The sequence below is a fragment of the Bubalus bubalis genome, chromosome 3 (genome assembly GCF_019923935.1).
Source record: "Bubalus bubalis isolate 160015118507 breed Murrah chromosome 3, NDDB_SH_1, whole genome shotgun sequence".
Taxonomy (NCBI): domain Eukaryota; kingdom Metazoa; phylum Chordata; class Mammalia; order Artiodactyla; family Bovidae; genus Bubalus; species Bubalus bubalis.
Window position 1 is genome coordinate 151,943,389 of NC_059159.1, and position 27,913 is coordinate 151,971,301.

Sequence of the window (27,913 nt, forward strand, 5' to 3'; positions counted from 1 at the left end):
ACCCCATAGACTGTAGCCTGCCAGGCTCCTCTGTCCATGGAATTCTCCGGGGCAAGAATACTGGAGTGGGTTGCCATTCCCTTCTCCAGAGGATCTTCCTGATCCAGGAATCGAACCCTGATCTCTTGCATTGGCCGGTGGATCTTTATCGTCTGAACCATCAGGGAAGCCAAACTAAGCCCATAAACTACAACTATTGAGCCTGTGCTCTAGAGCCTGGGAGCCGCAACTACTGAAGCCCCCTCAACCCTAGAGCCTGTGCTCTGCAACAAGAGAAGCCAACACAGTGAGAAGCCTGTTCACCCGCAGCTAGAGTATAGCTCCTGCTCATCGCAACTAGAGAAAAGCCTGCGCGGCAATAAAGACCCAACAAAGACAAAAATAAATAAATAAAATTATATAAAAAATAAAACAAAAAATATCTTGTTGCCCTCATCTTGGTCCCACACTTCCCCTTTGGCAGTACTCCAATTTGCCACTAGAGGGCAGGCTAAGACTGATTTCCTTTGAGAAAGCCATATTTCAGGTTAAAAGGCTTTTCTCTGAGCCAGAAGAGGATGTCTTTGAATTGAGGTTGAGTAACACATTACAGAAGATTTCTCTGGAAATATCCTCTGCACCTTCATTTCTTCACTGACTCGGGGATTCTAACAAGCAAGACAGAGATTCCTGTCTACTTGTTTGCGAGGCTGCTCTGCTATTTAAAGAACAGTTCTAGGGGGACAAATCTGGGAAAATAGGAACCTGGTGGGAGTGGGGGAGATGGGAGTATTTATGCCCCTTCCCTCAGGCTTTGTTTTGCACGGACTGTGAGTTCCAGAGGAAGGTCTAGAGCAAGTGGTCAGCAAACTGTGGTCCTAGCATCAAGTCTGGTTCTCTTCCTGTTTTGGTAAATTGCTTGGAACCTAGCCATACCCATTTGTTGATGTATTGTCAGTATTTTGTTCAACTTTGAGTACTGTGACACAGACCATGTAGTCTGCAAAGCCAAAAATATTTACTATCTGGTCCTTTAAGAAAGTCAAGAGACATTTGGTTTAGAGGCATGTAAACTTCTTAGAAGCCTTGATATCTGGTTAGCATTTAGCTGACATTTCGTAAAGAGTAGTAATTTGACCTTTTTGGGGAAAGACTTGTCTTTCTTTCCAAGAAGCTAACATTCTGGGTAGAAGTGTCTTGAGGTTACTTATAGTTGTACCCATATAATTTGGAAATACATTAATTCATTTCAAGAGTTACAGATTCAAGTGTGCTCCATTTTTTCTAAGTGCAAATATGGGCATATATGATGTAATGCTTAGCATGCTTTCCACTAGCAGGATTAGTAAGTCACGGTTATATTAATTACTTCATTTTTCATGGTACCAACCAAGGGTGTGTAGCTATTTACTTTTCATTCAAGAAATATTCTTGGCATGATTGGTGTGGGTTATTTATGAGTTTGTAATTATTCAGACAATGCTGAATCAGAATCGCATTAATTAGTTTTGAAGTTTTAAACAGTAAAATATATTTTCTACAGATCCAGAAATTTATATTTAATGGTTAATTTAATAAGTCATATTTGCTTAAATATGATTTAAGTTTCTCGTTACACATTTTGTTAGTCTGGTTTTTGTTGCTTATCGGGTTTAATATTGTTCTTGAAAATAGTTGATGCTATGTTATGTATAACTTTTCTAATAAAAGTTGTGTTATAAGCTGTAAAAAATATGATTTAATAAGTCATATTTCTTTTTATTTAAGATAGTTCAGTGTTAAATTTCACTTGTTTGCCATTCTAGAGTTCTTAGTGTTGATTTAAGCTTCAGTAAGGCAATGGCACCCCACTCCAGTACTCTTGCCTGGAAAATCCCATGGACGGAGGAGCCTGGAAGGCTGCAGTCCATGGGGTCGCTGAGCGTTGGACATGACTGAGCAACTTCCCTTTCACTTTTCACTTTCATGCATTGGAGGAGGAAATGGCAACCCACTCCAGTGTTCTTGCCTGGAGAATCCCAGGGACAGGGGATCCTGGTGGGCTGCCGTCTGTGGGGTCGCACAGAGTTGGACACAACTGAAGCGACTTAGCAGCAGCAGCAGCAGCTCACTGATTTCTTCAGGCACTTTTAATAATGAAGATATGTGTCTTCTATAGTTTATATATAGGTCTTTATCCTTGGGTATGTAAGAATATCTTTGTGTTTTGTTTTTAAAAAGTGGCCATAAACATTTTGACAGCAACAATTTCATTTTTTTTTTAACACTATAGTTGTAGTGTTGAAGGATTCTGTCTATCCTGACCCACTCATTCCAATCTGGATTCTCCTCCTACCAGTCCCCTGAAATGGCTGTCATGAAGGTCAACAGTGATCACCGTGTTACAAAATCCAGCTGAAAGGAAGACTCCAGGACATCTCTAGAGGAAGTTGAAACTGATCACCATGTCGTGATTGCTAGGGAAAAGCCGTAAAATATAGAAAATATAGAAACTAAAACTATGACCAAAATCTAACAAAAATTAGTCTTTACTCACATTTATAGAGACTAGAAAAAGTGGAATGATAATGCAAATATAAGGTTTGCAAATATAAGATGCAGTTGTATCAAGATTTTATTTAACTCATTAGTTAATGAAAGAACCGGTAAGATATTACAATTGGGGTATGGATATCTTTTCAAATAAGAATTGTCTGCAGACATACACCTAGGAGTTCTCCTTGGTATTTACTCAAATGAATTGAAAAGTTATGTCCAGGACTTTCCTGCTGGTACAGTGGATAAGAATCTGCCTGCCAATGCAGGGGACACTCGTACAATCTCTTGTCTGGAAAGATTCCACACAGAGGGTTTTAAGGCAGTAAAACTATTTTGTACAACAATGGTGAATAGATGTTATTATGCATTTGTCAAACCCATAGAATGTATAATACTATTACATTAAAACTGTAGTGTACTCTTTGGACTCTGGGTGATAATGATATATCAATGTAGGTTCATCAATTGTAATAGAAGTAGTAATACCGTCTTGGGGGGGGTGTTGATAGTGTAGGAGTCTACATGCATGGGGATAAGGAGTTTATGATAAGTAATTTCTCCTTAATTTTGTTTGCATTTTTTATATGCACCAAACAAAACAGAATACCAACATGTTACCCAAACAACTACTAATCAAGCCAAACCCTGGTGTGTGTGTGTGTGTGTGTGTGTGTGTGTTTGCCTGTGTTTTTGTGACTAGGAAAAGGACGTGAAAGAATATTTCCTTGATGATTATTTCATTATGGATCAGCGGATGGGGTGGAATACCAGGCATGGATGTTTGTTTTCCTTGTATACCTTTGTTTTGTTTTACGTATTAAATAAGCATCCATTATTTTTGTCATGAGAAAATCGTTAAGTAAAGAAAAAGATGAAAACAAGTACAATTCTCCCCTGTGGCTTACTTTGTTACGGAATTTAATCTGTTTTTAAAACTTTACTAAATTTTTGTTGATCTCTATAAATGTGATTGCAGACTCGCTTTTGCTAGATTTTTGTCACAGTTTTAGTTTCTATATTTTCTGTATTTTACAGTTTTGCCCTAGCAGTCATGACAAAGTGATCAATTTCAACTTCTTCTAAAGATGTCCTGGAGTCTTCCTTTCAGCTGGTTTTTGTGACATGGTGATTATCGTTGACCTTCATGACAGCCATTTCAGGGGACTGGTGGGAGGAGAATCCAGATTGGAATGAGTGGGTCATGATGGACAGACATAGTTAATATTTGCACCTCTTGGGAGAGCTCTCTTTGAAGGGGAGAATAGAGAATGTGATGGATGGAGCTGAAGTGGAGATAGAGGATGACTTTTTTTTTTTTTTGATGGTAGAACAAGCCTTCAGTTCAGTCTCTCAGTCATATCTGACTCTTTGCGACCCCATGGACTGCAACACACCAGGCTTCCCTGTCCATCACCAACTCCCGAAGCTTGCTGAAATTCATGTCCATCGAGTCAGTGACGCCACCCAACCTTCTCATCCTCTGATGTCCCCTTCACCTCCTGCCTTCAGTCTTTCCCAGCATCAGGGTCTTTTCCAATGAGTCAGTTCTTCATATCATATGGCCTAAGCTTGGACATGTTCACCCCTGAATGAGTGAGCAGGGGAGGGAGAGATGGGAGGTGAGGTTGGGGTGAGGGTGGGCTGTGAATTACCACCTGGGAGGCCCTAAGATGATGAGCAGGGGAAGTGGGATCCAGACACAGGTGGGAGCTATCATGTTTAGACAGGAGAGAATCCTCCTAATCACAATAGGAGGGAAAGAAAGTTGAGGGAGCTCCCGTGTCATAGTCTCTTCTCTGTGTGGTTGAAGGTGAGATGATCTGCAGGGAGTGAGGAGGTTAAGAGGAGACTGCAGGTGTGAAGAGAGTGGGAACCTGTTTCAGCAGGGACAGCTCAGTGTAGGGGAGCAAGCTCCAGAGAATCCTTGTGGGGTTCTTCTCAGCTTTGTTCAGAAGCTCAGGTCCAGGCAGAGGGAAAGTGGATGGTTGAATATGTCCAGAACTAGAATTTAGTCAGAGAAATGTGAGGAATTGGAAGAAGTATGGAAACAGTAGTTCTTGGAATGTGATTGCATAGGGCGAGCAGGAAGCTGGGAGTGGGCTGAGGAACTGGGAAGAGGGAGAGGGGCCCAAAGACTGGAGGATCTGATGAGGTCAGAAGACTAGGGCCTTATGGTTGAAATTAATGACCATTGTTTCAAGAGATGACAAAGCCCACTGTGTGACCATATGGGGAACCAAGGAAGGAGAGGATTTAAAGAACATAGCTTATAGGGCTATTCTGTTTTGACAGTACTGCATGTATTTCCATAATTTATTCTATTTGTTGGTATATCCTCCTAAAAAATCCTGTGTGCTTCCCCACACATTAAATAAGTAATGTTTAATAATTGTGTAGTTTAGAAATATCCTCAGAGGAAATAACACTGAAGAAGAAATGAAATTGTTATCTTTATTTAGTGGCCATGCTCAGGTCCCTATTGGGTTATGAACAGAGGGAAGGTGCTACGAAGGTGAAACTGACTAGGGTGGTATTTGAACTTGAGGAAGCCTTATTGGCCATGAAAAAGGAGGATAACTGTCCCTGGTCAGTGGTCATTGGCTGTCACACTAGGAGCTTTGCAGCTCCCTGCATAATCAATGGTTCCCTAAATGTCTATTTCCCACAGCAGCTCTGCCCTCCTAACATGTTATGTACCTGGCTCAGTGCTGGTTCAGAGTAAAATGGAGATGTAATAAACATTTTGCTTGCCTTTAATATGCCTTTTTGTGGTCCTTCCCTCTTGTTGAGGCTTCCCTGGAGGCTCAGATGGTATGGAATCTGCCTGCAATACAGGAGACGTGGGTTCAATCCCTGGGTTGGGAAGATCTTCTGGAGAAGGGAATGGCTGCCCATTCTAGTATTCTCTCTTGTTACCTGCTTGGGAGATGATCTTTGATCAGCTTCCATAACTGCTGTGTAGCAGAGGTGGGCAGGAAGTCTGGGCATCCTTAGAGCATCCCGTGTGTATTCTATACAGTTGGTTACCCACTATCGTTCTGGACGAGTGTCTCCTGAGAAGTGAGGCTGCGTTATACCCCCTCCTTACTGTAAACACTCTCAATTTCCTGAATCCCAGTTAAGACAAGACTTAATATTTAATGAACATGTGTTGAAGACTTTGAAATAGAGAAAATACAAGGAATTGCCTTGTCACTCCTCAGCCCACTATAATTTGGCTTATGGCTCCTTCGTCTCAATTTTTAAAAACATGCCAAAGTTAAAGGAAAAGTATAATGAATCCCTACATCCCATCACCCAGCCTCAGTAATGATTTATCTTTTGTTTGTCACATTTCACTGATTTTATCCCTTTTCTGGAGTAACCTATTTATTTATTTATGGCTGCGCTGGGTCTTCGTTGCTGCACTCAGGCTTTCTCTAGTTGCAGAGGGCAGGGACTCCCCTTTGTGGTGGTGCACGGGCTTCTCATTGTGGGGGCTTCTCTTGTGGAGCACGGGCTTCAGTAGTTGCTGGGCGTGTGGGATCTTCCTGGACCAGGGATTGAACCTGTGTCCTCTGCATTGGCAGGAGGATTTTTAACCACTGAACCACCAGGGAAGTCCTCCTGTAGTATTTTAAAGCAAATCCTAGACACGATGACATTTTACCCATAATTGTTTCGGTAGACATCTGTAATCGATAAGGACTTTTAGGTTGTGAAGAGTCGGACACAGTTGAGTGACTATGCACCTGCACACACGTGTATATGTAGATGTTGTGGTGTGTAAATATGCATTTACATATATATTATATATTTATGTGGTACATATTTACATGTGTGTGTATATATATATATATATATTTACATAGCACCATGGCATATCATACCTAACAAAATGTTACCATATCATCTAATAACAGTCCTTATTCAAATTTCCTTGCTTGTCTTTATAATGTCTATTTATATCTTTGGTCAAATGAGGACCAGAAAAACTCACATGGGTAGGAGAGTCCTTCTCTTCTTCTTCCTCCTCCTGTTCCAGCCTCTCCTCCTCCTCCTTCCCTTCTTCTTCCTCACTTTCTATTTTGAAATATAGCTTTTACCATTTCATTAAAAGTCTGCATACAAGAAGAAGGGAGGGGAGCAGACACGGTCAGAAGATGGACCTCTTAAGTCGTGAATTTTCCGAGTTACCTTTAACTTGGGATCTCTGCCACCTCCATCCTTTACAGATCATCGTTTCGAGATCCACTGAGGAGGGACAGTATACATTCAAAAGGCAACTTAAGCAGACTGTGAAAATGGAGGAATAATGACAAATAGAATGAAGTATACATTTGAATGGTATCTAAATATACCTTCTGAAGAATAAGGGAAGTCATAGTAAAAAGGATTAAGTGTGCATTAAAGGCTATTCAGACATATTGAAAAGCAAAGAAGTCACACTATTTCCATGGTTTATAATTTTCAGAATAAGAGATTTAAAACTCTCTTGATTGTGGCCATGCTGATTGTCTCATCATTTTTTTTTTCTGTGTGTAATGTCCAGTCTGCACACTGATAGTTATATTTTGTTAGGCTATTATTATACTGGAAGAGACAGTTCAGGGAGGTTATGATGATTTAACTGTTCTCCCACATTAAGTTTGACCACCCTCATCGGCCATCTCTGCACTGCAGCCAAAGTGATCTTTATAAGGTAAATAATCACCTCTCATTAGTGGTTTCCCATTGCACTCAGAATGAACCAACATTTTTTAGCTTGGCTTCTAAGGTCTTGGATGGTTCACCGCCCTGTCTCTCTAGCTTTATTTGGGCCATCTTTCTTTTCTTTCTTTTGCTTCAGGCACAATGTTCTCTCAGTTTCTACAGAATGTCGTGATCCTTCCTGTTAACAACCTTTGCCCAGGCATGTTTTCTAACTGGAATATTGTCTCCATCACCTTTCATCTAAGTTGGGTGTCTTTTCTGTAAGAGAACCATGTTCTTATTGATCCAAGTTTGTGGCCATTAATTCATGAATGTGATTATTGGTTACATCTGTATTCCCCAGTCAGGCTGTGTGTTATACAAGAGATGTAAATGGTGGCCCTTCTCTCTAGAATACAAACTTCCAGAAAGTCAACACGATGTCTTTATTTGTATACCACCTTATGCACAGCACATAGAAGAACTCCGTATATACTCATTGACTGAGTAAATAAATGGCTATGAAATAAATATTCATTCATGGATTGAATAAATAAATAAAAGTCACCAGAGATGATTCTTATTCAGGCTTGTTTCTCTAGCTTAAAAAAATTATAGTTCTTCAAGGTTTTTCTGACTCATTTATGTATATCATTTATTATTGTGTCTCCTATAAGATTTCTTCGAACACTGAATTAGTGAATACTGCATAATTGCTCCTAAGGGAAGAAGTACAGGGTTGGGTTCCTGAAAGCCTTTGGTCACAGCACTTTTGTCAACTGGTCTATATACAACCTTGTTTTATGTGTGTTTCTATCTAAAGATACTTTATTTAATATCACTATTGATTTATTATTAATACAGAATTCATAGCTAGCAGCATTATAACTCATACCTGAATGAAGCTTTGTAACACACGTGTTTTTCCCCTCAGGTACCTTGGAGCCTTTTGGCACCTAGAACACTAGACAGCACTTCAGCACTGCACTTGGGGCTCATGTAAAACCAGCAGCTGAAAGCATGCAACTGTGAGAAATGGGGCACTAAATAAACCATGAAAAGGACACTTGTTTACAGCAGGAGAGCTGAAGCAAGAAGGTAGAATGTTGCCTTGTTCCACTTCAGCTGAAAAAGAGGGCATTGGGCAACACAAAATTTTCCCTGCTTTTCAAATGTCAATGAATGAGACCGCAAGTGTGCTACAAGGATTGATTTTGGGGTTACAGACAAATTTTGGCAAATAGACAAAATTGCAATTATGAAGTCCTAGAATAATGAAGATCAAATATATATATAATAACAAAAGATATACTGTATAAATGCATTTTGCATATATTTATATTTCATAGGTAAATAAATATATAAAACATGTCATAACACAGTTGTTACTGTCTTATACATAGTGTCACACGGCTTGGCAGTGTATTTTATGCATATCAATAATCATAATTACAAATATATTCCTAACTGTGTTTCCCTATGTTAAATGTCTCTTGGGTTGTAAAGATTCTATGAGAAGTCAGTTTGGGAAGTGCTGGTATCAAGAAATCCTCTATGTCTGTGGCGTTTGAGAAAACCATGTCTTTCATTCTAATAGTTCTGCTTTGACAGGAACAGGGTCCTATGCGCCAAAATAGAGGCTAGTCAGCCTCCCTTTTACAGCTGCCCACTTTGCCCGTCTTTTGTTACTTTGCTTTTCCAAGCTCTCATCGCCCATTATACTGTATCTCATTGGATGAGGTATCATTCGATCTTTTTTGACAAACATTGATAAGCATGATTAAGCAAAATTAGAGATGTTTATGTTTCTCATATATTGCATCGATTTTATACACAGCTTTCACCCGAAAAGGTACAGCCTAAACCTTTAGGAAACACCTTGGTTCAGTCAGTGCCTCTGTGTCCGCTCATGAAATATCGTATTCCTGTAGGCCTTGTTCTGGGCTTCCTCATGCCCAGTTTCTCTAGGCCTCTAACAGGAGCTTAATTTGACAAGAGGCCATGGTCTGCCTCTCAATTAGAATAATTTCAAAGTCTCTCATCAGATGGCTCTTTTGGAAATGTCAACAATTTCTAAACTGTCAGTGCTTCAATATAAACAATGCTACATACTCTGTTAATCATGGAAGTAATTTCCAGTTTCAGTAAAACAGACCCCAGGGGAGTTTGCCGTGGTGACGTGTTTTTTGCTTGAGATTGTAAAGACCCCACTGCAGCTGGTGTCTGTCCACAGCCTGGCATTGAATTGTCTAATTTCCTGAGACCGAAGCATTACAGATTACATCTGGTATGTTAAAACATTATTGGATAATGGGGCAATGTCATTCAGCTATGTACAACTTCTGCCAATGAATATGTATAATTTTTGCTTGGTGCCCTGGACCACCAGGACTTTGTGATTTGCTGGTTTTCCTCCCTTTCTTCTGCTCTGGTGAAAGACAGGAGAAGGCAGTTTATGAAAGGACAATTACAGGTGCCAATAGATCTAATAAGTGTGTGCTATGCATATTTAATAGTAAATAAAATGCAAAATAAATATAATACTGATCTGCCACTTTATCCTGCCAAACTGGCAAAGCTATAAAAGGATAATATCCAGGTGGATGAGGGTGTAGGGAAATGAGCATTTTTATACTGTTTTTTGGAAATGTAAGCTGATTCAGGTTTTCTGGACAATGGGCCCTATGCATCATGAATCTCTTTTTGTTCATCAATTTCATTTTCAGGATTTTATCCTGAAGAAATTAGGAATATGTATAAAGGTAGATAAATAAGGATTTTCTTATAGCATTTATAAGAGGGGAAAATAGGCTGCTATGCAGTCATCAAACATACTCATTGATATACCTATCAACATTTCCAAGATCCACAGTATTGTACTAAGTCAATGAAGTATCCCACTGCTGGGGTCGTTTTTTTTTTTTTTTTAATTATGGCATAAAAAGGTTATAATTATTTATTAAAGGTCACATGGGTAAGAATTAATAAAGCTTAAATGAAACCCCAATCTTAATAAATTGCTATAATTAGTGTCCTCTATAATAGAACAAGTGACATAAGGAAATGGCATGAGGAATTTTTTATATAATATATTGCTATATGAAAAAAAGTCAGGCTGTATTCAGTTTCTCTAATGGATATAGGACAATGCAGATTTTCTGATGCTTTTGCTAAGTTATGTTTTTTTCTAGGAATTTTTTATCATTTCAAATTTATTGGTATAAAGTTGATAATATCCACTTATGTTTTAATGTCTGTAGATGCTGTAATGTCCTTTTCAACTCCTGTTTTATGCCATTTTTCTTAGTCTTCATGGAGGGGGTTTGCCTTACAGTAGTCAAGGTACACCACTTATTTATTGGTTAGTGTTTGCATGGCATATATAGTTTTTTATGTCCTTTTACTTTCAACCTCATTTTCTTTGGGATTAAGTTGCTTTTTAAAAATCTGATAGTCTGACAACCTTTTCTTATGATCTGTTCATGTTCAATGTATTATTGATATATTTGGGTTTAAACATACAATCTTAATGCTTATTTGTCCTACTAGTTTATGTTCTTTTTTCCTCCTTTCTTGACTTCTTTTTTTGTATTTAATTATATAAACTGTGTTATTCAGTATACAGCATTTCTCACATGCTTCCTTTATTAAAAAATAGATTTCTATGTTTCAACCTTATAAAATACTACATAATATTCCAAAGTACACATGTGTCAGTTTAGCAATTACCTTCTTAATTTTTTTGTTTTTGTGTTATTTTAGATTCCATATGACATTAATTATTCTGTAGTTGATTTTACTTAGAATAACTGACATACTTACCCTTTTCATTGTTCTACATTCTATTCTGTATCTTGGTGCTTCTTTCTGGGATTTTTATTTCCTTTTGCTTGAATTGTCTTTCCATGAGGGTATTTGTGCTGATCAAAATTTTCTCAGTTTTTGTGTTAAGTGTATTTTGCCTCAAACTTTGAAGGATATTTTTGATGGACATAGAATTGTGTGTTGGGAGGTTTTTTCTTTTAGTATTTTAAGGTATCATTCCATTCTCTCCTTGCTTTTTTTTTGCCCCCTGTTGAGAAATCAGCCAATGGTTTGTGTTATCCTTTCAAAGGTAATATATTTCTTTAAAGGTCTTCTTTTTATCTTTGTTTTTCAGCAGCTTGGTCTTTGTTTTTTTAGCAGTTTGATCATAATGCGTTTAGGGGTGGTTTTATTTATAATTATTTTTCTTGGAGTTTGTAGTATTTCTTGGTGTTTTGGCCATTTGGGGGAAAATTTTTGGCAGTACTATTTTGTCAAATATTGATTTTGCTTTATTCTCCTCTCTTATTGTTGGAACTTTCACCATATCCCTTGTGTCTTTTATGTTCATTTCTGTATTTTTTCCTTTTGGTTCTCCATGCTCCAGCTTACGTTTTCTTCTTCTGTTTTACCCTGCTGATTGGCTCTTGTTTTGTGTTTTATGTAATCTCTGGTGAAGTTCATCTCTTGTCAATTTACCTTGTTTTGTTTTTCAGTCCTAGACTTTCATTTTATTTTCTGATTTCCACTTCTTTGCTGAAATTCTCCATGGGACATTAAAATTAGTATATATAATCAATACCAGTAGCAACATTTATTTGTAATTGTTTAAAAATATTATTTTAGCAATAATAAAATACATATAAACCAAAATATCACATATAATTCCCTCATTAAACTTACCTTTTTTATTTTCCACTCTGTGTCTTTATTTTATATGCAGATAAAGTGTGCATGTTAAGTAATTGTCCATTGCATTGAATTTTAAGGAAATACTTTATTAAAAATAACCTTTGTATAATTTTTCTAATACCACATTTCTAATTCTGCTCTCACATGTTATCATTCTTTGCCTGGAATTATAAAGATTTGCAATTTATAGATTTATTGTTCTGTCCATTAGGTATATAGTTAAGATGTCAAATAAAATGGTAAGGATTAACATCATCAAAAGATGTATAATGTTATCTTTCTACAGGTATTTTTCTTTTCAAATCAGAGGAAGCACAGGAGAATTTTGCTTCAGTATATTAATTTGACTTTGCCTGCCTTTAAAATCTTTCTTTCAACCTGGATAGATTAGTTTCCACTCTTCTTTATTTAAAATCCATTTATCACACTCCAGATGTATTTCCCTTCCTAGAACAATACCTATGTGTCATTAATGGTGATGGCATTGATCTTTAATAGACTGTGATGATTTGAAATCTTTTGATGATATCTCTATTATCACATATAACTTTTTAAAAAGCCAAATTATTAGTTGATTCACATTAATATTGGTACATTTATAGGTATCTTAAATGAAATTCATGACAGTGTAAGAGGAAGCTACATTTTTAATTAAAGATTTCTCTTAAAAATGGAAGAATTCCAAGATTTTTGGTAGTTAATGTTAAGTAGGTAAAAATAGGAAATGAAAATAGGCTTCTTCCCTGAAATAAAATGTTTTAATTATTAGCAAACTGAAAGGCACTCTTCTCTGGAAATAATTCTTGGTTCATTTAAAGCACCAGTCATATTGTAAAAAAACATGGCATCATCTAGGCCAGATATCCATTCTCTTGAAAACATGGTGACTATAAGTTATGTAATGAATTTGATTTTTAGGGAAGCCTGCAGTGAAGAACTCACAGAGAATGCCAGGTTTGGAAACTCACTTAGAGGTCTTAGAACCTTAGTCTCTCATTTTGTAGATGAGACTCCAGCGGTTGTTTCAGACATCAAGTTGGTGCATAGTATCATGAAAACTCCTAGAACAAGTAGTTGGTCTGGAGCGTATGTTCTAACGATGTTAGTTTCTTTTCCTTTTTTCCTAGAACACAGAAATCTAGTTTCCATTCTTGGGATCATTATGATTTGTTTGTTGCATTGATTCATCTAACTTGTGGTAAAAAACAACCCCTGTCTCAGTGCAAATAACAAAGATTTTTTTGCTTTGTCTCATTGCATGTCCTCTGTGGATGGGCTGTGGGTTTCCCCCTCTTGCTGGAGGGGGCTGCAGCTATGGCAGAGGCTCTGTTCCAGATGGCTCTTTTCCATGAGTCTTTATTTTGGAATCCAGGCTAGTGGAGCATCCCATCTAGGATAGGGTGTTCTTCAGTTAGAGATCGAAAAGAAAGAACAACCTTCTTCAAGAAGCTCTTGCTTGGAGCGAGCACACTGCATTTCTGCTGATATTCATTGACCCGTCAAGTCCATGGCCAAGGACTTGCTACCTATTTGATGATGATAGGTAGCAAGATACGATTATCTTGAAGGTGTCGTGGCAAACAACAAAGATGTGTAATTGCCTTGCAGGATTGGGAGCAAATAGTTGTAAACTAGTGTGAGCCACCATACAAATGACCAAAATTTAATGTCGTACCTTTATTGGGTCTATTATTCTTTCTCAATTCCACCTTGGCAGAAATACAAGATATTATAAGCTCTTGCTACATTTTTTATGGCTGAGCTGTGTTCTAATTTTATTCACATTAGAGCTCACGATACAGATCGTTATTTGGTTACTCAGGGAGAATGTTTTCAAAACTGCAACAGAATTTGAGGATCAATTGATTTTCCTTTGAATCAAATTGTTCTTGCTCAGTTCAGTTCAGTTCAGTTGCTCAGTCGTGTCCGACTCTTTGCGACCCCATGAATCGCAGCACGCCAGGCCTCCCTGTCCATCACCAACTCCCAGAGTTCACTCAGACTCACATCCATTGAGTCAGTGATGCCATCCAGCCATCTCATCCTCTGTCGTCCCCTTCTCCTCCTGCCCCCAATCCCTCCCACCATCAGAGTCTTTTCCAATAGGTCAACTCTTCACATGAGGTGGCCAAAGTACTGGCACTTCAGCTTTAGCATCATTCCCTCCAAAGAACACCCAGGGCTGATCTCCTTCAGAATGGACTGGTTGGATCTTCTTGTAGTCCAAGGACTCTCAGGAGTCTTCTTATTTTATTTAAAAATATACTGGATGGAAAGGGGACATTGTGTGCAGAGATTGTTGTCTTTTATCTTTTGAAAGAAGACTTGCAAGGCTTTCAACTGAATCCTTAGAGAAAGTTTAAACTTTAGGTAGTGAAGTGTTGCTGGTGGTACCCATATAAAGGTAAAAAGCCATGGGAAGAAAGGGTATGCTTTCACAAAGTCTTTTACAACTGTTTTAAAGCTCAGTTTAACAATCAATAGATCTATGTCTCTATTTCTTCTTTGTAAATGAGTTCATCTGTATCATTTTTCTGGATTCCACATTTAAGTGATATATATTTGTTTTTATCTTTCTGACTTACCTCACTCTTTTTTTTAAATTTAATTTAATTTTATTTTTAAACCTGAAACACTGTATTAGTTTTGCCAAACATCAAAACGAATCTGCCACAGGTATACATATGGTCCCCATCCTGATCACTCTGTATGATAGTCTAGGTCCAACCATGTTTCTGGAAATGGCGTAATTTTGTTCCTGTTTATGGCTGAGTAATAGTCCATCATATATATATGTACCACTTCTTTATCCACAGACACAGAGAACAAATGTGTGGATATATTTGTTCCACATTTGTCCATACAAATGTGTGGAGGGAATGAGATGAATTGGAAGATTGGGATTGACATATATACACTACTATGTATAAAATAGATATCTTGTGAGAACCGATGGTATAGCACAGGAAACGGTACTCAATGCTCTGTGGAACCTAAATGGGGAGGAAATCCAAAAAAGGGCTATATGTATACATATAGCTATTTCATTTTACCGTTCAGCAAAACTAATGCAACATTGAAAAGCAACTAAACTCTAATAAAAATCAATTTAAAAAATCACTGGAGTCTTAACCATCCCTTAAGAACCTTCTTCAGTAAGAGGAAGGATCTGTGTAAAGGAATGGGTAAGAGAAGGGAATGAGCTATCCAGAGTTTATTTTATTTCTCTCACAGTTCAGTAATGCACTTGAACTTCACAATAATCCTTTAATGGATGGATAGGTGAAGACAGGAGTGACAGTGAGAGAAGGGAGAAGGGTCACCTCCCTCCTGCCAGAGAACTGGATCATTTCTTCAGATTCTCACCATCACAATCTGTCCATCTGTCAGATGTCTGTCTGTTGAGTGGTGAGAACATATCTTGTAAGTTCTTTCCTGAGAGAGGAAAGAATAGAACTTCAAAAGACATAAAAGGGGCTAAAAAGAGAAGTCTTGCCAAGGGTACCCTAGCTCCCTAGTTCCCTTCCAGAAAGGCAATCTGTGTTGTCTGGTCTACTGTATTTTAGACATTTACAAGCAAATACATTTAACTAGACATTTCTCCCTTTTGTGTATCAAACATGCCTGTTCTGCTTCTAGCTTTCACTTAATATATTTTGAGGATCATTTCATATAAATATACAATGAGTTTCCATACCTTCACATCCTCTTTTTTTAAAGGCAGCTAGGGTCTTAACTTTGTAAAGATATACTATAAGCTACTAAATGGTAGTGCGTTTCTTCTTTCTGGAAATACACATTGTCTTCGTGGTTCCACCCAGAGGACACTTACTAGGGGACCTCAGGAGGCTTATCGGTTTGTAACTTGTCTGTTTCTGTGGCTAACTCCTGCTTGTTTCCCCAGAGTGATAAAGAGAAGGCCCTCAAAAACACGTATGGTGCTTCCTTTGTGAGATTACACCCGAAGGAAGGGGAAGGACCTAGGAAAAAGCATCCTGTGTGGCAACACCCAGGAGAGTTTCCCTGAGGAGCCTCCAGGTGATAGCAGCTCTAGAATGGAAAGGAGAGCAGGCGGAGCCCTGACGTGGAGGTGAAATGGGCTCGTGGAGGTAGAGAGGGCAGAGTGACCATGGGATGAGCAGCAGAGGCCAGAGGTCCTTGTGGTTTGCTGGTACGCTCCCCTTGACTGCATGCATTATCGTTATGGCTTGTCCTTCGGAAGAGCCATACTGGTGGAAAGAGAATGTACTGTGAATTTGAATGTAAATGGGGAATGTGCATCTGTTCAGAGTGCTATTAAGAGGAGAATCACATCAAATTACAGGGTATGAAATGGCAAGTCATTTCAGGGAATTACCTGTTAAATGTCAGCCATGACCTAATAATAGATTTTTCTTCATGTGTAAAGGCATTATTTCTGCTATCAGTAGGGCTATTTTCTCTATCTTGCTTTGTCCCCCTTGCCACCAGCTGGGGCGAGGGGCAAGGTGAAAGTCATGAAACCCAGCATCCCTAAACAGCCTTCTTGAGGACTGACCCCTGGCCATGGCTTCATTTGTGCCTTGTCTGCTGTTCTCCTGAAATTAATCAGCCTCAGACAATAATCTGATAGTTTAATAATTATATAACGCCTATTTCAATAATTCTCAAGAGCACAGGTTATTATGAAAGAATGTATACAAGTTTTTCCCTCTTGTTCTAGGTAGTAGTTTTATAGGTGGTAAACAGTAATGTGCAATTGCTCAGTTGTATCCGACTCTTTGTGACCTCATGGACTGTAGCAGGCTTCTCTGTCCTTCACCATCTCCTAGAGCTTGCTCAAGCTCATGTGCATTGAATCAGTGATGCCATCCAACCATCTCATCCTCTGTTGTTCCTTTCTTCTGCCTTCAGTCTTTCCCAGCATCAGGGTCTTTTCTTTGCATCAAGTGGCCAAAGTATTGGAGCTTCAGCTTGAGCATCAGTTCTTTCAAGGAATATTCAGGGTTGGTTTCCTGTAGGATTGACTGGTTTGATCTCCTTGAAGTCCAATTGGGGACTCTTAAGAGTCTTCTCCAACACTACAGTTCTAAGTTCGAAGGCAAACAGTAATATAAACAGTTAAAATGAGATTTTCAAAGCCAAGTAACATATTTAGTTCAGATGAAAGAACTTTATCTCATTTAGTCTGAGTTGTTGAAAATATCTTTTCTTTCAAGGAGGTTTCATCTGCTAGTAAGTGGGCACAAGCATCCTTGATGTTTGTTGGCACTGATCATCTATCTATTTAACAACTTAAAAGTACCATTCAGTCCCCAAACTACTCTTAGCTTCTCATGCTTTCAGCTCGACAGATCTTCTTCTGAACTCGTCTTATGTATAAAGTCCAGAAAAATACAAATTTTACAGACCTGAGTCCTCTAGATTTATACAGTGGTGTTTTCAAATACCATAGTGTTAAAGTCCTGATTTCATTCTCATGAAGGTTGTGTACTAGATGGTGGTGGCGGTTTAGTTGCTAAGTCGTGTCTGATTCTTGCAAACCCATAGACTGTAGCCTGTCAGGCTCCTCTGTCCATGGGATTTCCTAGGCAAGAATATTGGAGTGGGTTGCCATTTCTTTCTCCAGGGGATCTTCCAGATCCAGGGATCAAACCTGGGTGTCCTGAATTGCAGGAAGATTTTTTACTGTCTGAGCCACCAGGGAAGCTCCTATCTAACTCTCAGCCTGTATTTTATGTCCAAGTAAATGAGGAAATTCAAGATCTCAATCAAGTCTCTCTCCTTATTGGCTTTGTGTTGTTATTTTGCTTCATGTCTGAGCCAGAGTGCATCGAAGTTTATTTATACTACTGGATAAAAATTTGGATGCTGGAGTCAGGATGACATGATTTTAAATTCTGGTTCTACAGTTTACTAGTTGAGTGACCATGAGAAAATTACCATTCTCTGTATGAGCATCAACATTTCTCATCTATAAGATGGGGAAATAATAGTCCCTCCCTTTTGGGGATGTTGAAAATTAAGTGAAGTAATGTGTGTGAAATGTTTGGTACCTAGTGATTGTTCAGTGTTAGCTGTTATCATTCTGACTAGGATGTTGACTGTTGTCTAACCAGCACTGGGGACTGTGACTCTCAAGTTCCTTCTGGGTAGAGTCTGTGAGAGGACCACCTGGCATATTTGTGTTTGTTCAATGAGTAAATCATGGGAATGCTCTTGTTATTTAGTTAGCTTGGAAATTAGAGACTCCACTAAATGTGAGCTTGTAATCTAAAAGTGCAAAACACACATGGAAACAGTTCACCTGGAATAAGGGTCACCAGAAAGAATAATTAGCAGAATTAGAACTTAAAAGAGTTTGAATGATATATTGGGTACAAAATAAAAAGATGCTTGGGGAAAAAAAGGGTGGAATAGAGAACATGAGAATCAAGATGTGATTTTCTACAACCTCTGTCTGCCCCTTGCCCACTGCCCCCCAGCTCCACTTATGATTTCCTGAGAATCATTTTTCTTCCTAAGAGAGTGCATGGCCAGGAGATGGTCAGCTCATCACTTCAGCAACAAATAAACAAGAGAAAGGGGAGACAAAGTGCATTCACGCTGACCCTTTTATTCATGGTGGCTCCACCCTCTAGCAGATGTGACCTGACCTGTGTCCAGGAATATGACTTAGAAGTTCCCCTCTTTGGAGAGAATGGGTTGGGGGTGGGGTTCAGAGCAGGGGTGTGAGGAGGGTATGGGAGGTTAGAGAGAAGCCTAAAAGAAGTAGTATGTCCTCTCATAGAAGACCACAACATCAGAGAATATGTTGAAGGGAAAAATGATTTAATTGAATTAATTTGAATGAATTTGCTCTTGCTGTTTATATTGTAATTATGTTAATTAAAAAACAATTGCAAAGGGAGGACAAGATGGCAGAGGAGTAGGTGGACGTGGAGTACATCTTTCTCCATGGATACATCAGGAATGCACCTTCAGACAAAGAAGCACTTGCAGAACACCAGCTGAGAGTGTAGGGGTTCCTGACTAGAGAAAAAGAATATACAGACCCACACAGAACTCGGTAGGATGAAGGAACTAGGGGGCAAAATAGGAGTGTGAGTAGGATTGGACCTGCCCTTGGCGGGTGGGGGAACTGAAGCAGGGGTCTGATCCCCACATCCGGGCAATTGTCTGAGTCAGAGGAGAAACATTTTAAGGCTGAGAGTGAAATAGCTGATCTTTAGCAGCCTAAATGGAATAAGAATCGGACAATCCTTGCCATAGCCATACAAATCCCAGACAGAGATGAGGGTCCCCTGGAAGGAGCAGCAGCTGGGAGCTGGAGTGTGGGGAGTGTAGAGCAATCCCAGGGCAAGGGCTGCTGTTGACTGTGGACAGATGGATATAGGGAGGGTGAGGGAGGAGATTGTGATGGCGAATACCTATGGAGGAAAGCTGGGCAGCATGGAAGCAAGGTGATCCTACTGAGTCATGTGTAAGGGGTGGAGCCATCACCAAAGCCTCTCTCTCCGCATATGCCAGTATGGCAGCTGAGCAAGGTTCTGAACTACACAGCATGACCCCACCCAGGGTGCTCCTTTAAGTGCCTGAAGCGTGGATCTACAGGGTAGGACCCCAGCCAAGGGGGCCCCTCTATGTGCCTGCCACACCAAACAACAGAGAAGGACTCCAGGCAAGGGAGCCCTCTAAGTGTCTGAATGGGCAGAGCTATGGAGAAAGACTGGCCAAGAGGTCTTCTGATAGCCAGCTGCATGAGGCTGGAAAAAAGGCTCTGATAGGGCCATGACTCCTGCCATGGAGGCAATCCCTGTCCCTGCACACTTGGTGCCACCAGGGTCCCCGCAAGCCAAGCAGCTGTGCCACCTTCATGCTCAAGTCTCTCTGGGGCAGAGCTGCCACAGGCAAAAAAAGTCTTGCATCTATGTGCACAGAGTCACTTTGGTTGTTTCCAACTCTGCAACCCTGTAGCCTGTGGCCTGCCAGGCTTCTCTGTCAGGGAGGGGGATTCTCCAGGCAAGAATACTGGAGCATATTGGCAAATACTGGTTGCCATACCCTTCTAGAGCACTATGATTCCTGCTGCCCCAGCCGGCAACTCCGCTGAGTACCTGGTGCTGCCAGAACCCCTGCAACCCAAGCAGCTGCACCGCCTCCACACCTGGCCCTCACAGGGGCAAACCCAAGTCCTCCAGGGCAGTCTCAGGAGCAAACCCCAGAGGTGGGAATAAAACCACAATTGAAACTCAGGGGTAGTGTGGCTAAAGAAGAAGACCCAAAACCTTCCCACCAGCTGTACAAGCTGCTGATTAAACCCACACAATCAACTGGGCAGACTCTGTGTCTGTGGAAAAGGTCAGTGAAAGCTCCCACAAAAGAAAACACACTAGTTCTGATAACTGTGGATATCGGAGGCAAGAACACATAGGAGTTGGACCAGATTAGAATCTGAGCTGCCCCCACAGCAGGTCCAGAGATAAGCGCAGTGTTGGAGGGCATCCTACAGAGGTGAGGTGGACTGTGACTCCCAGCGAGGGAAAGCACTCTGACAGCAGTGACTCAAGAAAATAATTTATTATTCTTATGTTTTGACTTGCTCTGTAGCTTCTTTTCCATTTTTTTCTTTTTTCCTTTCTCCCACTCTCTGTTGTAGTTGTCAATTTTATTGGCACTATGAAATCTAATTGAGCCTTTGAGCTTTTTTTTTTTCAGTCACATTTTTTATTGCTGTTATAAACCTCTGTCTCTGCATTGGACTTTTGCAGTTCTGTGGAGTTTTCCTTTTTTTTTTTTTAATCCTTTTTTAATTTTAATTTTTTAAACCTATTATTTTTTTCTACATTTATTCCTTTGTTTGCTTTTTCTACTGTTCTTTTCCCCTTCCAGTTAATCTTTAATGTATATAATTTTCTTTATCTACCTCTATTTACCTTTGGATATCTATTCTCTCCTTCTTTTCTTTCTTTCCTTTCCTCTCAACATATTTGCTAGTTCTATTTTCATTGCTTTATTCCCCAATTGGCACCTTGCTCTAGTTTTGAATTTCCAGTTTGTGCTTTAGTTAGTTTTGTTCTTAACTGGTGGATATAATTTTTGTTTTCCTTTATTCTCAAGGTCAATCAATCTATTGTACTTTATTTTGGTTGGACTCTTTTGACTTTGTTAATGGATGTATATGTATTTGTGTATATTCAGTCACACTTTTTATTGTTGTTATAAAGCTCTGCCTCTACGTTGGGCTTTTGCAGTTCTGTAGGGTTTTCCTATTTTTTTTTCTTTTTTCTTTCTTCTTCCATCTGTTTTCTTTTCTCTTTTTTATAATGTTAATTTTTTAAAACCTATTATATTTTTCTACATTTGTTCCTTTGTTTGACTTTCCTACTGTTCTTTTTCCCCTCCAGTTAATCTTTAATGTATATAAATCTTCTTCATTAACCTCTGTTTAACTTTGCATATCTATTCTTGCTTTTCTTTCCTCTCAACATATTTGTTAGTTTTGTTTTTTTCTTTGCTTTATTCCCCTCTTGGCATCTTTCTTTAGTTTTGTTTTCCAGTTTGTGCTTTATTTAGTTTTGTTCTTAACTGGTAGATATAATTTTTGATTTTCTTTGTTTGCTGGGTCAATCTATTGTACTTTATTTTGGTTGGACTCTTTTGACTTTGCTTATGGGTGTATACGTATATGTGCATATTCCATTATTTTACTTATTATTTGCCTGATTTTGTAACTGCCACTGTCTGGGGTTCATCTTTGGTTTCTCATTTTGGATATTTATTTTAATCTCACCTAATGCCATAACAAACCACTTGTGGAAACTTCGTTCTTGACCAGAGATCAAGCCCTGAGCCCTTGGAGTCGGAGCACTGACTCCAAGACCCTAGACTACCAGAGAAACTAAACCTAGGATTATCAGATAGTGAGAACTCACAGAAAGGAAACCACTAAAATATAAGACCCAGCATCACCCAACCACCAGTAGCACCCTGTGCAGGATGCCTCATCTAAACAACAAACAAAACAAAAATACAAACCCAATCATCAGCAGACAGGATTACTACCTCACTCAGGCTTGCCCATCAGAAGGAAAACAAACAGAAACTCAGCACAAATCTCACCCTATAGGAAGCTTACACAAACCGCTGGATTAACCTTAGGAGGGCAGAAACCAAAAGGAAGAAAGAATTCAGCCTTGAAGCCTGGGAAAAGGAGACCTCAAACACAATAAGTTAAAAGAAAAAATAATGAAAAGACAGAGAAAAACTACAAAAATGAAGGAACAAACTACAAACACAGAAGTCCAAATAAATGAAGAGGAAATAGGCAAATGACCTGAAAAAGCATTCAGAATAATGTTAGCAAGATGATCAGAAACCTTGAAAACAAAATGGAGAAAATGCAAGAATCAATTAACAAAGACTTAAAAGAATTAAAAAATAAACATACAGAGACAAACGACACAATTGCTGAAATTAAAAATACTATAGAAGGAATCAATAGCAGAATATCTGAAGCAGAACTAAACAGTGAGCTAGAAGATAAAATGGTGGAAATAACTTCTGAAGAGCAGATAAAGTAAAAAGAATGAAAGGAACTGACGATAGTCTCAGAGACCTCTGGGACAATATCAAATGCACCAACATTCAAATTATAGGGATCCCAGAAGAAGAAAAGAAAAATAAAGGGTATGAGAAAAATTTTAAACAGATTATAGTTGAAAATTTCCCCAACATGGAAAAGGAAATAGTCAGTCTAGTCCAAGAGGCACAGAGAGTCCCATACAGGATAAGCCCAAGGAGAAACAGGCCAAGATACATACTAATCAAACTAACAAAGACTAAACACAAAGAAAGAATATTAAAAAGGGGAGAATTAACAAATAACATACAAGGGGAACCCCATATGCATAACAGCTGATCTTTCAGCAGAAACTCTGCAGGCCAGAACGGAATGGCAGGTTATATTTAAAATATTGATAGGGAAAAATCTACTAGCAAGATTACATTTCCTGGCAGGGATCTCATTCAAAATTTATGGAGAAATAAGAAGTTTTTCAAACAAGCAAAAGTTAAGAGAATTCAGTACAACCAAACCAGCTTTACAGCAAACGTTAAAGGGATTTATATAGTCAAGAAATACACGAGAAGAAGGATTTATATAGTCAAGAAATACAAGAGAAGAAAAAAGAGCTACAAAATCAACCCCAAACAAATAAGAAAATGGCAAGAGGAACATATATATCAGTAATTGCTGCTGCTGCTACTAAGTCGCTTCAGTCGTGTCCGACTCTGTGCAGCCCCATAGCGGCAGCCCACCAGGCTCCCCCGTCCCTGGGATTCTCCAGGCAAGAACACTGGAGTGGGTTGCCATTTCCTTCTCCAATGCATGAAAGGGAAAAGGGAAAGTTACTTTAAATGTAAATGTATCAAATGTTCCAACCAAAAGACACAGACTGGCTGAATGGATACAAAAACAAGACCCATAGATATGCTGTCTACAAGAAACCCACTTCAGACCTCAAGACACATAGAGACTGAAAGTTAGAGGATGGAAAAATATATTCCATGAAAATGGAAAGCAAAAGAAAGCTGGAGTAGCAATCCTCATATCAGACAAAAGAAACCTTAAAATAAAGATTACAAGAGATAAGGAAGGACACTGCATAATGATCAAGGGATCAACCCAAGAGGAAGACATAACAAGTGTAAATATCTATGCACCCAACTTAGGAGCACCTCAATACATAAGACAAACACTAACAGACAAAAATGGAGAAATAGACAAGAGCACAATAATAGTAGGAGACTTTAACACCCCACCAGACCAATGGACAGATCATCAAAACAGAAAATTAATAAGAAAACACAAGTCTTAAATGATACATTAGATGAGATGGATCTCATTGATATCTTCAGAACATTCCATCCAAATGACAAGAATACATTTTCTTCTCAAGTGCACATGGAACATTCTCCAGGATAGACCACATTTTGGGTCACAAGTCAAACCTCAGTAAATTTAAGAAAATTGAAATTGTATCAAGCATCTTCTCTGATCACACTGCTATGAGACTAGACATCAATTACAAGGAAAAAACTGTAAGAAACACAAACACATAGAGATTAAACAACACGTTTCTAAATAACCAACAGGTTACTGAAGAAATCAAAGGGAAATCAAAAAATTTCTAGAAACAAATGACAATGAAAACATGATAACTCAAAACCTATGGGATGCAGCGAAAGCAGTTCTACAAGGGAAGTTTATAGCCTACAATCCTACCTCAAGAAACAAGAAAAACATTGACTAGAAAACCTAACTTTACACCTGAAACAACTGGAAAAAGAAGAACCAAAAAAACCCCAAAATTATTAGAAGGAAAGAAATCATAAAGATCTGAGCAGAAATAAATGAAAAATAAATGAAATAAACAAGAGTAAAGATTAATAAAACTAAAAACTGGTTCTTTGAGAAGATATACAAAATTGACAAGCCTTTAGCCAGACTCATCAAGAAAAAAGGAGAGATGAATCAAATCAACAAAATTAGAAATGAAAAAGGAGAGGTTACAACAGACAATGCAGAAACACAAAGGATTATAAGAGACTATTATGAACAACTCTGTAACAATAAAATGGATAACCTGGAAGAAACGGACAGAGTCTTAGAAAAGTTCAATCTTCCAAGACTGAACCAGGAAGAAATAGAAATTATGAACAACCCAATTACAAGCATTGAAATTGAAGCCGTGATCAAAAATCTCCACCCACCCCTGCCCCCCCTCCCCCGCCCAAAAAAAAGCCCAAGACCAGAAGGCTTTACAGGAGAATTCTGTCAAACATTTAGAGAAGAGCTAATGCCTATCCTTCTAAAACACTTTCAAAAAATTGCAGAGGAAGGAGCACTTCCAAACTCATTCTACAAGGCCACCATTGCCCTGATACAAAAATCAGACAAAGACAACACAAAAACAGACAACTGCAGGCAAATGTCACTAATGAACATAGTTGCAAAAGTCGTCAAGAAAACTAGCAAACAGAATTCAGCAACACATCAAACAGCTCATACACCATGATCAAGTTGGGTGTATTCCAGGAATGCAAGGATTCTTTAATAAATGCAATTCAATCAATATGATACACTATATTAACTAATGGAAAGATAAAAGCCATATGATCATCTCAATAGATGCAGAAAAAGCCTTTGACAAAATTCAGCACCCATTTATGATTAAAATTCTTCAAAAATGGGCATAGAAGGAACTTATCTGAACATAGTAAGGCCATTTATGATAAGCCTACAGTAAACATTATTCTCAATGGTGAAAAACTGAAAGCATTCCCCCTAAGATCAAGAATAAGACAAGGGTGTCCACTTTCACCTATTATTTCAACTATTATTCAACATAGTTCTGGAAGTCCTACAGCAATCAGAGATGAAAAAGAAATCAAAGGAGAACAGATTGGAAAAGAAGAAGTAAAGCCCTCACTGTTTGCAGATGACATGATCCTGTATATAGAAAACCCTAAAGATATTATCAGAAAATTACTAGAGCTAATCAGTAAATGTAGCAAATTTGCAGGATACAGAATCAATACACAGAAATCAATTGCATTTCTATATACTTACAATGAAAAATCAGCAAGAGAAATTAAGGAATACAACCCATTCACCATTGCAACAAAAAGAATTAAATATCTAGGAATAAACTTACCTAAGGAGACAAAAGAACTGTACACAGAAAATTATAAGACACTAATGGAAGAAATCAAAGATGACATAAACAGATGGAGAGATATTCCATATTCCTGGATAGGAAGAATCAATAGTGTGAAAAATGACTGTACTACCAAATCCAATATACAGATTCAATGTGATCCCTATCAAATTACCAATGGCATTTTTTACAGAACTAGAACAAAATATTTCACAATTCATATGGAACCACAAAAGGCCCTGAATAGCCAAAGCAGTCTTGAGAAAGAAGGATGGAGCCGGAGGAATCAACCTTCCTGACTTCAGATTATACTACAAAGCTACAGCCATCAAGACAGTATGATACTGGCACAAAAACATAAATATAGACCAATGGAACAAGATAGAAAGCCCAGATATAAACTCATGCACCTATGGGTACCTTATTTTTTACAAAGGAGGCAAGAATATACAGTGGGGCAAAGACAGCCTCTTCAATAAATAGTTCTGGGAAAACTGGACAGATCCATGTAAAAGAATAAAATTTGAACACTTCCTAACACCATACACAAAGATAAAATGGATTAAAGACCTAAATGTAAGATAAGAAACTATAAAATTCTTAGAGGAAAACATAGGCAGAACACTTGATGACATAAATCAAAGCAAGACCCTCTATGACCCCCTCCTAGAGTAACAGAAATGAAAACCAAAGTAAACAAGTGGGACCTGATTAAACTTAAAAGCTTTTGCACAGCAAAGGATAAGCAAGGTGAAAAGACAACTCTCGTATCACATGTATACCTGTGGCGGATTCATTTTGATATTTGGCAAAACTAATACAATTATGTAAAGTTTAAAAAATAAAATTAAAAAAAAATTAAAAAAAATAAAAAAAAAAGGAAAAGAAAAGACAACTCTCGGAATAGAGAAAATAATAGTAAATGAAACAACTGACAAAGGATTAATTTCTAAAATATACAAGTAGCTCATGCAACTCAATGCCAGAAAAACAAACAGTTCAGTTCAGTTCAGTCGCTCAGTCGTGTCCGACTCTTTGCGACCCCATGAATCGCAGCATGCCAGGCCTCCCTATCCATCACCAACTCCCAGAGTTCACTCAGACTCACGTCCATCGAGTCAGTGATGCCATCGAGCCATCTCATCTTCTGTTGTCCCCTTCTCCTCCTGCCCCCAATCCCTCCCAGCATCAGAGTCTTTTCCAATGAGTCAACTCTTCACATGAGGTGGCCAAAGTACTGGAGTTTCAGCTTTAGCATCATTCCTTCCAAAGAAATCCCAGGGCTGATCTCCTTGAGAATGGACTGCTTGGATCTCCTTGCAGTCCAAGGGACTCTCAAGAGTCTTCTCCAACACCACAGTTCAAAAGCATCAATTCTTTGGCACTCAGCTTTCTTCACAGTCCAACTCTCACATCCATACATGACCACTGGAAAGAGATCAAATTGCCAACATCTGCTGGATCATGAAAAAAGCAAGAGAGTTCCAGAAAAACATCTATTTCTGCTCTATTGACTATGCCAAAGCCTTTGACTGTGTGGATCACAATAAACTGTGGAAAATTCTGAAAGAGATGGGAATACCAGACCACCTGACCTGCCTCTTGAGAAACCTATATGCAGGTCAGGAAGCAACAGTTAGAACTGGACATGGAACAACAGACTGGTTCCAAATAGGAAAAGGAGTTCGTCAAGGCTGTATATTGTCACCCTGCTTATTTAACTTATATGCAGAGTACATCATGAGAAACGCTGGACTGGAAGAAACACAAGCTGGAATCAAGATTGCCGGGAGAAATATCCATAACCTCAGAGATGCAGATGACACCATCCTTATGGCAGAAAGTGAAGAGGAACTAAAAAAATCTCTTGATGAAAGTGAAAGTGGAGAGTGAAAAAGTTGGCTTAAAGCTCAACATTCAGAAAACTAAGATCATGGCATCCGGTCCCATCACTTCATGGGAAATAGATGGGGAAACAGGGGAAACAGTGTCAGACTTTATTTTTTTGGGCTCCAAAATCACTGCAGATGGTGACTGCAGCCATGAAATTAAAAGATGCTTACTCCTTGGAAGGAAAGTTATGACCAACCTAGATATCATATTCAAGAGCAGAGACATTACTTTGCCACCTTTCAGTATCTTCTTTCATTTGTTTTATATATAATGTCCAGGGTGTTTGGTTGCATTTAGTGAGGAGGAGAAGAAAAAGTATGTCAACTCCATGCTCCCAGAGATGGAAGTCTCTGTAACTGTATTTTGATCACCTCTTTTGCAGCAAAGCTTTGCACTTCATTTGTGATGTGAAATTG

At 38.6% G+C, this 27,913-nt stretch overlaps 1 protein-coding gene across 1 annotated transcript in view; it reads left to right on the forward strand.

Annotated features, from left to right (window-relative positions):
• The window catches only part of CAVIN4 (caveolae associated protein 4), a 39,820-nt gene extending 31,255 nt beyond the window's left edge, over positions 1-8,565 (forward strand). Inside the window, exon 3 of the transcript XR_006550102.2 lies at positions 8,123-8,565. The gene's annotated coding sequence lies outside the window, so the exon portion shown is untranslated. The remainder of the gene's footprint in view (positions 1-8,122) is intronic.
• The last annotated feature ends 19,348 nt before the right edge of the window (positions 8,566-27,913 follow it).